A 13,545-nucleotide genomic window follows, 5' to 3' on the forward strand; every position below is an offset into this window, starting at 1 on the left:
ATGTACTATTTGCAAAACCTTTGAAAACCAACACAACTGGAGAAGCAATTTTCGAACTGGTCAACAGTTACTTGTAAGAAAATGGAATAGATTGGTCTTTGTGTGTGGGTGTGTGCACGGATGGTGCAAAATCAATGACAGGAAAATTTGTTGGCTTTGTGGTGCGAGTAAAGAAGATCAACGAGAAAATTGAATGGACTCATTGCTACATTCATAGACAAGCATTAGCATGTAAGCGTATTCCCGCAGAATTATCCGCTACTTTGAATGATGCGGTAAAAATTGTAAATTTCATAAAATCACGTGCCACAAACTGCCGTCTATTTCACGCGCTTTGTGGGGAATTGAGAAGCCTTCATGTTACTTTACTTCTTCACACAGAAGTTAGATGGCTTTCCCGTGGCAAAATTTTGACACGCTTATTTGAATTGAAGTCAGAAGTCCAAGCATTTTTTGTTGTTCATCCATTTCACTTGTCCACTTGCATATTCGATCCTCTTTGGATGCAAAGGCTTGCATATTTAGCTGACATCTTTTCAAAATTAAATGAATTAAATCTATCCTTGCAAGGTGCAGTTGTTAATATTTTCGTTGTATATGATAAAATTGAGGCTATGGTTAAAAAAATTGAATTTCTGGATCCAATGCCTGGAAATGGGTGAGTTTTCTTGTTTTACTTCTCTTAGTAGTTTTTTATCAGAAAACTCGATGAAACTTGATGAAAGCGTTAAAAGAAATGTATGTGAACATCTGCAACATCTTGAACTAACTTTTGACGAGTACTTTCCTAATAGACGTAACGTCCCTATCTCAAACAACTGGATACGCAATCCTTTTGAAGGAAATCCATGCTTAGAGAACACCCTGACATTTCCTGAAAAGGAAATGCTCATCGAGTTATCCTGTGATAATTCATTGAAAACTACCTTTAAAGAGCTCTCGTTAATTGACTTCTGGCTCAGTGTAAGAAATGACTATACCGTTTTGTCCAAAAAAGCAATTCGAATTTTATTACCATTTTGTACAACATATCTGTGCGAGAAAGGATTTTCCTCCTATACTTATATCTCAAAGATAAATACCGAAGCAGATTGAATGCAGAGCCTGATTTAAGACTCAAACTGTCAGACATTGAACCAAACTTTCAGTTTCTTTGTTCCGTCAAACAGCCACAAATATCGCATTAAGGATTTTTTCCCCAATTTAAAGTATGCTTAAAAAAATAGTTGGTTTATAAAACTTCTTGTTTATAATTTTTCTTGTAGATGTAGTTTTAACTTTTTATTAATGTTTGCACTTAATGATATTTTACAATTAATATTTTTGTTTATTGCAATCAAATGCTGCAAAAAATGGAAAGCAAACATGCTGTTTTTTTATTGTTTCTTACATGTTACTAATTTCAACTTCAGGGGGTTCGCGAACTTTTTTGCCTGTTCCAAGGGGTTCGCAAAGAGAAAAAGGTTGGGAACCGCTGTTCTAAGTAATGCTTTCACATTATATTAATACATGACCTTTGTTTTTAACTTGTATTTTCTGCCTACTTAGTTACATACTTTTTTACTTTTTACATTGAATACGTAGAAATTTGGTTACTAACTTTAAGAAGTACTTCTTATGTGTAAGATCATAGTTTTAGATTTAGTTACTTATTTCAGTTTCTTAAGTCTAGATTAGCTACATAGATATGGATGATAAAAATAGAGTCAAGATTAAAAATTTTACTTGCGCAAAAAATTTTTGATGTGAACGGGAGGCCACAAGCACGAGATAAATAAAACATTCCTGAAAATTAAGTTATGTATATACAGTGAGCTCACTCTCTATCGGAACGCTCCCTAATGGGAACACCCTGATATTCTGAACACATTTCGATGGTCTCGGTGAAACTCCATAGATTTAGCATAGGCTGACTTCTCTGTACTCTGAACACCCTTGAACACCCCATACTATGAACGTTATTTTTAGCCCTGTTTAAATGTTACCTCTCTATATATTGACCATGTTCACAATTGGTACTCCAGTTTGATTCCTACTTATCAAATTGGAAAGCCTAAACTACATTTACAATTTTATCACAATGATTGAAGGGCATTAAGAGCAGGGGCGGATACAGACTACTATTTTAGGGCGGGGGATGTTCACTGAAGAATGATCCTAACCCCCCCCCCCTCGAATCAACTTACAGTTTTGGGCACGAAAAATTTATGAAGCTGCTCAAGTGTTAATAAGCCAAACACCAAAACCAAATACCAAATCAGCCAAGAATAAGGTATAAAAGTTGCTAAGTAATTTCACAAACAAGGAAAAAGGAGAAGTACTATTTCAAATAGTTATTTTCAAAAAAATTAATGAGTTGAAAGGTTACTGAAATTGTTTACACGTAATTAATCAAGTGCTTCAACGTAATGGGAACGGATGCTAGTGTTGACAGTTAAGGGGGGGGGGTCATGACCCCCATGAGCCTCCCCTTGTACCCGCTACTGATTAAGAAGAAGATGGAGAAAGGAAGAAGAAAAATTATTTTCCTGGATAACTGCATCACATCAATCATTCAAATATAGCAATGTGAGCCTGAAGTTTCTGCCACTGAACTATATTTCAAGAATCCAACCATTGTATCGAGTAGTATTCAATACCTTTAAAGTAAAATGCGACTGAAAATCAAATCAACAAAATTATCATACTGTGTAGATAATGTTTTCTAACAAATTGTAAAAGTTTATTGATTGCGTTTTTTACGCTCTTACTTAAATATTCATATACAGAGAAGAATAACCTGTCGAACATTCAAAAGTATTGTTAGCTGCATTGTTACTATAAGTCTGCAGAATAAAGGTATCGAAACAAAGAAACAGTGCAGGATAACACAAGAACTACAGAGGTTATTCAAAATTAGCTAAAAATAGTCTGACTTTCGAGATGATGAAATACTAAGGGTTAAATACTTCGTAGTTAGCGTCATTTTCTCACTTCCATTCAAGAATTAAATCATTAATAAATCATTAACATTTCTTTGATGCTTTGGCAACAAGACAAATATCTCTTCTTACATGCTGACATAAAATTAAACACAAATCCATCAAACGAAAACTTGCAGTTTAAGAATATAAATGTTTCTCTTGACAGCATTGGTGGTTTTTATTTAGAATTAGACTGAATGCTATTTTTATTGCGCAGTATTTTGTTTTTTCAGGATAGTTCTACGAGAATATTAAGTCATAAATTACTTACACGTTTTGTTCTACATTCTTTTTTTTTTTTTGAGCAATTCTTTTTTTTTTTTTTTTTTGACATTGCTTATTGTTCTCACTTGACTGTTTTTCGCCTTCCTATGATTTTATTTTTCCCCCGCCTCCCTCTGCAGCACCACCGTCGACCGGCCTCACGATGCTGCTCCTCTACCGAAAACCGTCTCTAGGTTACGTCCATAATCTACTCACACACGCATACAAACACAGCTACACACACACTTATATATACATACACTTTCACACACACACATACCAACACACTCATGCCTGCACACAGACACAAACGCACACGCCTACACACACATACATACACACATATGCACACACACATACCCACACACACATACATACATACATATGCACACACACATACAAACACACGCCTACACACATACATAACACATGCCTACACACATACATACATGACTACACACACATATGCACACATACATACCCACACAAACACACACACACACATATACCAACACACTCATGCCTGCACACAGACACAAACACACACATACATACACACAAGCCTACATACACATACATACACGCCTACACACATATGCACAAACACACACATACATACACACACACACACACACACACACGTGATTGCGAAAAACATAATTTGTTTTTCAACTAAGATAGGTGTGTGCAACATTTTTTTTTTTTTTTTTTGATTTAGTCTCCACCTTTAGCAATGCACTTGGTCCAACGGACCACAACTACCTGGTAGAAGGTTTTCGGTTGGTCATGAAGCCACTTTTGCACCGTCTTTTTTTCCATGTCTGATGCAAATCGACGATTCACAAATCTTCCTTGAGCAGTCTAAAGCGATAAAAGTCTGAGGAAGCGAGACCTGGACTGTAGGGAGGGTGTTTCAGGGTCTCAAAGCATAAATTGTTGATAGTTTCTATGCCGTGAAGAGTCGTGTGCGGCCAGGCGTTGTCTTGCAACTACAAACTTTCTTTGAGAGTAGACCACGGCGTTTCTTTCGAATCGCTAGCTTCAGCTTATAGGCCAACAAAAACTTTCCCGCTTCTCGTTGCTCCCTTTTGGTGCAATCTGATTGCGAAGCTGACATGTTTACGCTCTTGTAGCTATACCTTTGCCCTAATGCACATGTTTTACAGAGTGGTTCAAAAGTGGGTGCACCCTTTTTTATTTTGAACAATGTGTTGGTTGTGGATGCATGTTTGTTTTTCACAGTTGCCCTGAAGTCTCAAGAGTCTTAAACATCGGCGAAACAACTTCCGTGTCGTAACACAGCACCATGTTCTCGTAGATTTTGCTGTAAAACTTCTTCGAATCCCTCTGACTCTGCTAAACATATGCAAGAACATGGCGCAGAATTTACCTGTGTTATGACATGGAAGATGTCCTGCCAGTGTTTATGGCCCTTAAGACTTCAAAGCAACTGTGTATAACAAACATTTATCCATAACTAACAGAATGTTGAGAAGAAATGGGGGATATAATGCCCACTTTCTGACCACGCTATAGAGAAGTCTTTCGTCCATTCTGCGACTGGGGCTATACATTTCTACTCGTTTCCATAATCATATACCTTTGCCATAATACTCATGTTTTACAGAGTGGTGCGTAAATGGGCGTACCCTCTTTTATTTTCAACATTATGTTAGTTGTGGATGAAGGTTTGTTATATACAGTTGCCATGAAGTCTTAAACATTGGCAGAACATCTTCCATGTCTTAAAACAACAAAATTCTGCTAGTACGTGTTCCCGTAGATACTTTGCGGAGTTTCAGGGATTTGGATTTGTTCGGCCGTAAAATATCTCCAAGAAAATGACACAGAATTCAGCTGTGTTACGACATGGAAAGTGTTTTGTCACTGTTTATGACTCTTGTGACTTCCGATCGACTGTGTAGATTGAAAGTTTGATACAAAAGGAACCAATTCTAAATAAAATATTCCCAAATATTTTTTCTTTATAATGTGAAGAACTATTGACATCCATAGGCAATTTATATTTGGCAACAGTAAGTACTTATCTTCGTAATAACGATTAAGCAAGCAATCGTCAAAGTAATAAAATTAGTTCAACGGAAACTTGTTACAAAGACAAGACTAATTGTAAATAAATTACTTAAAATAGCTTTTTTTTCGTTTTTTAATATACATAAAGCAGGTATTATGTTTTTAAGAAAAGTATTATCATTAAAACTCATAAAACTAAGTCAAAAAAAAAAAAAAAGAACAAAAAGAAAAGAAAAGAAGATGGAAAAACCTTTGTAGTCTTAAAGATAACTTTATGTAAATTCTAAAAAAGAATATTATTTATAAATAGCTAAAAGGTATTTGGTGATTATTATGTACGATCTGAAAACTAACATGTTGCGATGTTTAAACTGTTAAGCTGTAGATTTTGTAACTTGATTAGATCTAATCCAGCTCTCTGCTGCAAAGGAAGTCGGGTTTCCCGCCCCCTGTGTAAATAAAACAAATATAAAATATGCAAAATAAATGTAAAATAATAAAACATCAAGCAGAATATTTGAAGCAAAAAAAGCTGTAGATCTCGGATAAATTCCAGAAAATGGCTGAATGGTTTGCAAGAAAAAATAAAAATGTCCTCTCAAAAATCTAATCTGCCATTTAAAAAAAAAAGTCGAGTTCGTTTTGACTTAAAAGAATTCCAACAAAAGATTTATACAGCAACAAATATAGAGCCAAAATAGCTTCTTTTATTGATAATCTAAATAACTTCCACTTCTACTAATGCTTGTCGGAACTAGATCAAGAAGAGAAAAAATGCAAACTCTTATCCAGCTTTCGCTGGCGGGAGACAGAGAAGGCTTCCAAAAATTTTTGGAAGAGATGAAGTAGCATAAGACGTGGGTCCTTTTAACATTCCAAGATCTAGAATCTTCCCTTAGATTTTTCTTTGAGGCGTTCTTTCTGGTTCTCCAGCGAGGGCTGCCATGTTTCGTGCCTTCGATCTTTCACTTGTGAAGCGTTCTTCTCGACTTGTGACAAGTCTCATGTTATATGCTCATTTGTCTTGCCTTTCAAGCCGCCATTTTCTTTTTTGGCTCTTTCAACTCCTTTTTAGCTGTGGATGTTTTTGCTTTGATGGTTTCCTCTTTTTTTTCTTCTGATTCGTGGTGGGAGGGAACGACGACACATGAAACGGGGTGATTGTCAGGATATCAGCAGCTTATATGGAAAAAAAGACGATTGCTGGTTTAATCGAAGTAATATTTCTCGCACATGTTATGACACAATGCTAACACAGTTGTGAAAAACGTGTTTAAAGAGAAATTTCCAAATTATTATAATTACTACTAAGCTACTCTAATTACTACCAAATTCTAATTACTATTTCTTCTACTAAAGAACTGTCCATATATGACGTCACACTTTTTTAAAACATTTTTGACCCCATCGCTCTTTTTTCATAAAGTGTCATCCTTCACCTTTTCCCTCCCTCTTTGTCACATGTCACGCTATTTTTCATATATATATTCCTATAAACTGCGTGATGTCACACTTCTTGTTACCCTCTCCCTCTTGTCATAAACTGTCCCAATTTTACGAACCCCACCTTCCCCCTCAAAATGTGACGTCCTTTATGGGCAACCCCTAACTAAAAATTATTCAGTCAAATCACAAAGCTCTTCATTTGTTAATACAGTAGATCAAAGGGTTTTGGAAAATAATTGTTTTTATTGTTGCTGGTGCTTTTTTAGGAAACCCAGAATTCTACTCACCCTCTTTTAGAGTGAGTAAAAGTAAGTTAGAAGAGAACGTCTTCTGAAAGTGAGGGACTATATGGGCAGAAGTCCGGCATTCGCCTTTACCGATAGATGGCAGCATCATCTATCACCACCTCTACAGTTTATACGTTGCTCTGAAGGGGAAGAAAAGTCACCAGCAACTCTACCCATGTTTACCGCTCGCTACCTGTCATAGAATTTTCAGATCCCGAGATTTAACCAGCGCATACTTCTTGTGTATTCGGTGGGTATTTGATGCCGTCGGACTACGAACCTCGAAACCTGCGATACCAAGAACTATATCCTATCCCAGACCTTTTTAACTGTTCGAAATTCTTTACCTTGTCGTTTGTCAGTTCACCCTATGATTCAGTGAGCAACAAAACTTGTTCCTTCTTCACAAAAGAGAAAATAAAGCTTTCACACCCTTCGTGACAGAACCAAAAAAATGGTCCAAACTCGACACCAGGCTGTTGGGCAAGTTGGCGAGCTTTTACATATCAAAGTCGACAAAAGTAGCTTTTAGATTTTTAATGTATAAGTTGGTGCAAAAAATTTAATAGCTTTTTTTTTCATCAAGGAACCATACGAATAGTGTAATAATGAAAACAAATTTCATAAGCAGCGACCAAAAGAGCATATTACATTTTTTATGCGAAAAATATTACTCCCCACCCCCCCCCAGTTGTCGAGATATATGATCTTAAAGTCTAACAATAAAAGTTGCCAAATTTACAGACTTGGTGAAAAATGGAAAGTACCACGCGGCTTCACCGTCTGCATGTTGCAGGGAATCCATCTGCAAAACTTGTGACGGTTGTACCGATCCCACTTCTTGTGTAAAGACGACAAGAGAATGCATGGTCTTTTAGAGACGTTTAATGACATCAATATTTACAGCTATATTACAAATTACAGATTATTTAATGTTACAAAGATATTTTGAACTGCGTAAGCCACTCCGCGACTTACCAGCATCTCTGCTCTACGAGTGTCTCCCCCTTTGACCTATTTACTTTCTCTTATATACGGCGATTCCTTTGGCGGGGAATGCACCCCTGTTTACAACAGTCAGACGAAGTTGACAAGGTGGTGGAAAAATGTTCCCTATAGTGTCACAGACATCATATCACACCAAACGGAGAAAGTTTATGTGCACAACAAATGTCCAGCTTCGGATAGAATTCAGCTATTCTGAATATCTAATTTCGAACATTTCTCAGAAAAGGGGAGCAAAAACCGTATTTACGTGTGGTCTTATACTTATCCAGCTCCCATACTGGTGACAGATATAAAACACCCGCGTAACATGTTTTTCTCACGATGAGTGTGGTCTGGGAAAGAATTTCTAGACCGACCCCACACATTTAATCAAAATAGCAAACAACTGGAGAAGTCGCATCGGTATACGGTGTCTTCCATTTCTCTAAAACTCGCTACAATTTAGCGAAGGCCCCTATATATACGAGCCGACGCATCAGCTTAAGATCAGCCATTTTGGATTGAAGCGCGTGCTTGAGTGGTTGTATTTTCTGGCAAGTTATCGTGTTTGGTGATTTTTCACTGCGAGCGATTATTAGTGGCACGTGGATGGTTTATTAAATAAAGTATTATCTCATCAAAAACAACCCTGTTGTAAAAATTTCCCCGCCAAGAAAACCTTTAACTTTTCCGCACAAAAAAAGATAACCTGTATTCTAAACCCCAAAACCCTCAGCCATAAAAAATTATGATATCTAGTTTGCCCGCCAAGTATCTGCGAAACTATCATTCTCCCTCTTCTCCTTTTTCATCACAGCTACTTCCATTAGAACCTCCTCCCACTTTCAACTCCTCAGAAATATGGATAGATCTTTTAAATTGTTTATCTTGTTTGACGGGAAGCTTTTCAAAGTGAAGTGGTTGCTTGTTGAGCAAAAAGCTTCCCGCCAAACAAGATAAACAATTTAAAAGATCTATCCATATTTCTGAGGAGTTGAAGGTGGGAGGAGGTTCTAATGGAAGTAGCTGTGATGAAAAAGGAGAAGAGGGAGGATGATAGTTTAGCAGATACTTGGCGGGCAAACTAGATATCATAACTTTTTATGGCTGAGGGTTTTGGGGTTTAGGATACAGGTTTTCTTTTTTTGTGCGGAAAAGTTAAAGGTTTTCTTGGCGGGGAAATTTTTACAACAGGATTGTTTTTGATGAGATATCACATCTTTTTGCATTGATATTATTACTTTGTCTGTATTTTTAGAATTGAGAACTTCAAGTCAGAAAAGTTTCAATTGAAACAACGCTGTTTTGTGTTTTTAAGGAACAATAATGGCTAGCCTAATTTTACGTCAAGTTATTTTCTGACTATTAAGATTCTATGTTCATTTTGCGAGATATGGGCGGTTTAAATTTTATTGCAATTCTTGTATCCTCTCTGTTGCAAAGAAAACTTCTTGGATAATAAAATACTATATTTTAAATTATATTGTTTTCGAGTATCTTACAACTTCGCAATAAATTCTATTACAGTTTCTTTATTTGACAGATTATTCAACATTTTCATGAAGGTTTCTTTAAATGTTTTACAGCTTGAGGGCTATTTTAACCTAGCTTTTCACTTTTTGTTTAATTACATTTTTTCTTAAATCGTGGATTATTTTACGTTTAATGGGATAATTTTAATTGTTTGGTGATATATCTTTTTCTTGATTGAAGTCTTTGTCTTGTTTAATACCTAGTTTTGTTTAAAAGTTCATTTAAAAAACGAAATAACGCATGTTATCACCAAGCAAAAAAAATGCCATTAAATATTTTAAATTTGAATGTGTCAGAAGATCTAGACAACTTTACTCGATGTCAAATCGCGGATATCCCAAATTTGCCATAGCGAATGCGCATGTTGCGCGCGGACTAAGCTCATTAAAAGTCTTGCTTAAATTAATTGCAAAATTTTTTTTCAGCTAACAAATTACTGCAAAGCACAGATATCCACACACGTATTTCATATATTTTCAATTCATTATGTGTTGTTTGTGAAAAATCCATTAATTTAGAAAATAAGCAAACCAATACAAAAGTGCTATTTTTCGCTTTCAATTAAAAAGTTATATGTGCCGTATTCATATGCGTACAGTTTCATATAATTTGTCACGTAAAATATTGTAATGGTTCAACCCCAGTTTCGCGCCGACATTCAAAATTTCTTCCCTCCATAAATATATCAAAACTGAAAAACAGGGGGAAGGAAATTTCGTATCGGCAAAACTTTGGGGGGGGGGGGGGAGGGGGGACAGCATTCTAATCTCATTCATTTATTTGTTTCTCTGCTTAAGTATAAACAAACAACATAGAATCTGAAAACAGAAAGCCTAATGAGCTAAGTCTGTGCGCATGCGCAGTCGCTGCGGCAAATTTGTGATATCTGCGATTTAACGTCTAGTTGCAGCTGTTGGATATGTTTTAGTCTTGATTGAATTTCATTTCCTAAGACAACTTTGGAATAACTGTTAGATCTGTTCTAACCTTGCAATTGCAGTCCGAGATAAACAAACCCTATGAGCTGAGAGTAAGTACATAAGAATTTAGGCAAAATTAGTGATTTTCAAACTTTAATTACTCCCGCCCATGATGTCCCTGGGGGTTGAATTTTTGTATACGTACTCAATGGTCCCCCAAGAATATGTATACAAAAAATCATTACCGTACCCCCCCCCCCCCGGGGGCTGTGATAGAGCCCCGGGAAGGTACAATTTGGGGGGTAAAAACGAGGGAGGAAGGGAAGGGGTGTCAAATGGCACAAAAGGCACATCAGTAGGGCACAAGGAATGTGTGTGCGAAATTTCAGCTTGATTCCTTTTTTCGTCTGGGCTGTAGCCCTGTCAAAGAAAGCGAAAACTTTTTTGAACAGCGATTTTATAACTTTAATACCTCCTTCCCCTGAGGGTCGAGGGGATTGTATTTTGGTTTACGGCGTCAGGGGCCACCAGAGATTGGGTGTACCAAAAATCAACTCCGGGGGTCTTCATGGGGCTGAGATACAGAGGGGTGAAAAACCTAAAAAACCCGAACTTGTTCTGTCGTGTAATCTTGTTCTTGGTCGCTTTTATTTTTTTTCGTCTGTTGCGGTGGATTTGCTTCTGTTGGCTGCTGACGTTTGGTTTCCTTGGCGGGGCGGGACGCTCCCGCGTCCCGTGATTTTCGGCAAATTTGGCGAACCTCGAAACTTTGCTGTGGTAACCCTAGCAGTGCAACAATGAGAACTCCGATCCAAAATGGCTAATCTTAAGCTGATGCGTTTTAGCAACTTTTCTTAAATTTCGTCATTCTTTAAGGCCTCATATTTCGATAACGGGAACACGAGCACAAGTTATTCGTGCGTCCAAAAACATGTTTCACTATGCTATTTTGATTGCAACTTATTTATTTATTTAATTATTTTTTCATTGTTACACTATCCTATGGTTTCTGGTCAGAATCGCTGGGTTACTGGATTTGTAAAAATTATCGTTGAAGTTTTAAGTTTAACTGCCTTGCCTTCAAAATACTTTTATTTCTCCTCACCGGAACAGATATGTTTCTTTTACACACAGACGTCATTTTCACTCCTGTCTTTCCATTTTATTCATGTCGTTTATTTTCTGAATTACACGCTGATTTTCGCACAGATAAAATTCAATTAAAAATAATGATAAGTTCCGATGAAGAACCGCATCTTCCATTAATTCAAACATGCGAAAATAACTAGGTTGTATTGAATATAAAAACAATTTATTTCAATCGAAATGGAGATAAATCGATGTACTCAACGCTCATTAAACAATTTTGAAACTCTTAGAACGTTTTTGCGTTCCAATCAGTTACAATGTTTCATTGACAATTAAAAGTTTGGCTAGATAAAACAGAACCCATGAGTTATCGAATTGCTAATAGTATTCAAATCACGTACTGCCACATTAAATACATAGTCGGACTTCAAAAATGACATAAATAGAAATTTATCATTAATTTCTGTTATCTGATCATTTATTAAGATTACCAGTTACAAACAGACTTCTTCTTTGGTGGTCTGATAATCAAAGGAACTTCCAGAAAGGTCTGTTTAAGAAGTGTCAACAGTTTTGTTGACTTAAAAATTGCTATTGTTATATAAGTAATAAATGTAAGTAGAACTTCACGTACTCATTTTTACATTAGCTGTTAAATTTATTATGTTTTGAAACATTTTAAAAAAATAAGGTATTGCCTGAAAAGAATGCATCGTAATGTATTTGGTTGTTATTTGTCCTCATATCAACCTAGTATGCATTTATTTCCTTTGCTTCAATGCATTCCTGCTCTTATTTATATTGCTCAAGGCATGAAACTTTAATAAAACCACCGCTTCCTAAACTGATATTGTTGAATACTAGTACGTGTTTGATTATTTTATTCGTACCTGTAAACGAACAAGAAAGTCCGTCCAGAAGTGAACGAGCGTACTTTCGTGTATACCGTCAACGACTTACTATAGTATCTTATCAATATTCTCTAAATTAGCTAAGACTGCAAATTATGTCAAATGTACCTTTTTAACATTTTAAGCTGACATTTGGTTCCCTTTTAGGTCCTAATGTTAAGGGTTTTCGAACTATTTCAAAACGAAGCGAAAAATTGTTCAAATAAAAAAAGATACTTTCTATACGTATTCTTCACCAAGAGCTTTTCCAACATAGCAAATCCGTCTTTAAGACAGGGATATTGGTCTTAAATTTTGCCAGTAGGCGTTTATATTATTATTATTATTATTATTATTATTATTATTATTATTATTATTATTGAACTGTTCAAAACTGAATAAAAAATTCCTGAAAATCTAAATTGCTAAAAATAGCTAAGATCAAAAAGTAGAACATAGGAATGAGGTGTCCTCGCCGAGATCTTACGAACAAAAAGAAGTCTGTTGGAATCGTACTATTCCCTCAAAAGTAATTGGAGGGGGAGAGGCAGACAGACTGAAAGAGCGACAGAAACACATTTACCCCATCTCACTACCCTAATTTTCAATCGTTTATTTTTTTAATTTATTTATTTCATTATTTTTTTTTTTTTTATTTTTTTTTTACTTTTTTTTTTGTAATATTTTTGCGATATATTAAGCCTTCTTTCAAACTGTTTTCGTCTTTCTTTTACTTTTTTACTATTAAGGGAAAGGTGGCTAAAAAGGATGATGTTTTGAAAGACAGTTATGCTTCAATACTTGTTGCACTAAAAAAACTCAGAAACCTATTTTGATAACGGAAAGTTTTCCGGAAAATACGGATTCCACCCGTCAACAGCAGTTTTCTTATCTATTCAAAAATCTTTACCGTTTAACCGAAAAAGGCAAAAGTGGAAGTGTTGACGCATGCGCAACTCACACTGCAACTGCAGTTCCGCACTATATGCAAATTAAAGCTTAAACCCGGATGGAATTGCCAAACGCACGCTGTGAAAATGTGACCCAATGTTATTTCACGGGAGGTCAAAGTGACTTCTCAAAAATTTCCTGATTTAGCAAGTTTTCTGTGACCATTCGGCAAAATCATCAT

This window comes from Uloborus diversus, chromosome 7 (assembly GCF_026930045.1).
Source record: "Uloborus diversus isolate 005 chromosome 7, Udiv.v.3.1, whole genome shotgun sequence".
NCBI lineage: Eukaryota > Metazoa > Arthropoda > Arachnida > Araneae > Uloboridae > Uloborus > Uloborus diversus.